General features: G+C 40.3%; 1 protein-coding gene across 1 annotated transcript in view; it reads right to left on the bottom strand.

Annotated features, from left to right (window-relative positions):
- Positions 1-3,234, bottom strand: part of LOC118324149 (IQ motif and SEC7 domain-containing protein 1-like) — a gene marked incomplete in the record, with an annotated part of 46,487 nt that overhangs the window by 42,660 nt on the left and 593 nt on the right.

Below are 3,234 nucleotides of genomic sequence, written 5' to 3'. Positions count from 1 at the left end.
ATTTGAGCTTGGACTGGAGCATCAATGAATAGCCTGGGCTTATATCTGCTTCAGTCTCTGAACTCAACCTGCCTTTATATGGGAGTGTGATTGAGATGGATACTGTCAGCGTGTTTATATGAACCAGTATGTACCAGTGTATAAAAACTGAGTTTACAGGGTTTCTATTGTGTTTAAACTGATGCATTTACTGCTCTGTATGCTGCTATAAACAGCTGATATCTGTGATTACACTCTGACTGTCACATGGTCCAAACTGTGATTTGTGTTTGGATAAAAGCGTCTGACACACTGTCTGTCTGTCTGCCTGTCTGTCTGTCTGTCAGTCAGCAAGGGGCCAGACTGTGACTTTGAGGTCTTGACGGGTCGAGAGAGGCGAATGTTAAAACAGCGATCAGCTTCACAGCTGTCCGATTGTGTCCAGTCTCATTACTGAGACAGATTAACCCCGTAACCCCTCTCAACAAGAGAGAGGGCGAGAGACACAGGGGGAGAAGGAAAAACAGAGCGAGAGAGAGAGAGAGAGCACTTCTCAGGTTTTACGTTCCAGTCGTCAAAAAGCCAAAGAGAGGAACACAAACTTACAGGTTGATGTGTGATTTATTTTAAACACTTTTAATGATTTATTTTTAAGTTTCTGTATTTTTCTGCACTTATTTCTGTCCTTGCACTTTTCAATAAACTGTGTGACCGATCAGGGACGTAGGAACCTGTTGCTCTGCTGCTCTCTCGTTTTTATCACAACTGACCAAAATCAAACCGTTTTCCAAACATTCGACAAGCGTTTGTTTGCCTCAAAGCTCAGCCGACTCAACCAGCTCGCTATTGTTTGCCTAACTAACCCCAAAGTACATTTACTTTAAGTACTGCACTTCATGCAGTTTTAAGCAGCCCTGAATGTTTTCTACCAAACCGTATATGTACGTATACATTTAATTCAGTAACATTTTCAACATGTTTTATGGTATTTTTTATAGCGTGCAGTACTTCTTCCAGCACTGCTTCAGTAAGGTTGTCCCTCATCTGAAAACCCGCAGTTTATTTCACCCACACTTGATGCACACTTACCCTAATGCCTCTTTACAGCAGTACTCAGAGCTGAGTGTATCCCACAATTCATCACTGTCTACACCAACATCAGTCCAGCTGTTGCCAAGTGCACATAAAGCTCGTTTCAGGGCTGATACTAATCAATAAAGATGAAGAAGATGAAATATAACATATTGGATTCATTCAGTATTATGTCATCACAGTTCCACAGAACAAAATTATTTATTGTACACTTTTATTAATTAACTTTTGGCTCCCAATAAATGTGTCTGTGCTTTGATTTCACTGTAATTCTCGTCTTACTGTCCACTTTGGCCAATATTAGTTAGTTAGTAGTAAGTAATGTGGGTCGGAGCACTTCCTGGACTCTCACTGTAAAAAAGAAACATTGAGAAAACTCATTTATTATAATAACTGTCTGCACATGTATTTAAGTTAAGTTAAACTCAAACTTAAATTTTGAAATAACCTATAATCCTGTGTCCTGTCTTAAAACATTCTGTATGTCAAAAGATGTTTAATTATTGTAGTTGAAAATATGTAATTATTTAGTTTTTCACTTAAATGTGTTTTGAACATTTCTGAAATACAGATTTTTTTGTGTCCAAATTATCCGTTTCCTCAACTTCCAATTTCTTACAGTGTACATGTGGACACACTCCCAGGAACTCTCTTTTAACCAATTAAATGCCTTTATTGTCACAGTATTCTCAAGTTAGACCTTATAGAGCCTTTTGTTCTGTGAGTTTGACTCCCAATGAAGGGAGTCAGTGTTTTTAGGTCTAACTTGAGCATGCCATGACAGTAAAGGCATTTTAATTGGAGTTTTCTTGTGCTCTATAAATAACTGACTTCATATTATTATTCACAAATAAGTATCATAATGACAGAAAACCTTCTATATGAGAATAAACTTGTCGACATAAAAATTAAACATCATCGTTCTTTTATTATTAATTTCAAGAAATAAGTTCCTTCCATCACATTATGTATTTTATAAACAGAAGCCCTACATGCTTCACCATAACTGAACTGCCTCATTAACTGTATAATTCCTGGCAGACAGAGTGGATTTGTGTGTGTATGTGAAATAAAACCAGATAAAACCACTGTGAGCAGCTCCTGGAAGCAGAGACACACATACTGGGCCTTTAGTGGGCCTTTGGTGGCCCCAGCTGAGGATAAAACCAGCTGATGAACCAGATGGGTACGGTCTCACCTGAGCCTGATAGGCGGCTCGGTTCCCCCCTTTTTTTACTCTGAGTGCTCTGCCATCACCACAGGCCACCGAGCTCTGGCAACAGTTTCTTTTTGTCGCTGTCGTGCCAATAAAGCGGTTTGAATTGAGGGCACAGACAACGCAAGGCTGATAGTCGTGTTAGCTTACTGTGTGTCTGCTGTTCACGCTGCAGACTGCTTGAATATATTCCTTAATCTACCTCCATCTCCAGTGCTGGGCAGTAACTCATTACTAGTAATAACATTACATTCCTCGGTAACTACAGCGGACAGTCAGGACGGGCAGAAATAATCACTGGTGCCATCCCGCCCTCCAGTCAGGACTTTTACTTCCAGTCAGGAAACAACCTGTTCCCACTCCTCCCCTCTGGTGGGCGCTAAAGAGACACAACAACAGTTTTTACCCACAAGCCATTACTCTGATAAACAATTAACTCAATGTGTATTTTTCACTGTAGAAACAGAAATATCAGCTTGTTGTCCTGTTTGTTTATTCTTATTCTGTGTAGGGCCGTGTACTGGCAAGAATCTGGTGATAGGATACGTATCACGACACAGAGGTTACGATTCAATATATTCTGATATAAGTGATACTGTAAGCGAGACCATTAATTTGAAATTTAAATCTCATTTTAGGAAAACTTCTCTCAACAAAAAAGTGAGAGCAACGCACAACCAGAGGCCACCAAATACTGGGCAAATAAAAGTGACTCTGACTATCCAGCCCCATCCTTGGACTTGTGGTTGTAATGGTGGAATTTGGCGACCCCCTGCCTTATACTGCTTAAAGCCTTCAGCCCCCTCAGGTTGAACGCTGATCTGTGAGGTAGGAGCAGATGTTGGATTCCTCCTGAATGATCAGGTAAAAAGTTTATGGTCGCTGCAGAGAGAAAAACAGGTAGAGAGACATCCTGTAACAGTAGGAGGGAAAGAGAGAGAGAGAGA

Source organism: Morone saxatilis, unplaced genomic scaffold (genome assembly GCF_004916995.1).
Source record: "Morone saxatilis isolate NCDOM2014 unplaced genomic scaffold, NCSU_SB_2.0 Contig15, whole genome shotgun sequence".
Lineage (NCBI taxonomy): Eukaryota > Metazoa > Chordata > Actinopteri > Moronidae > Morone > Morone saxatilis.
Note: the sequence above shows the minus strand (reverse complement) of the source record. Positions and strands in the feature narration are given on the sequence as shown.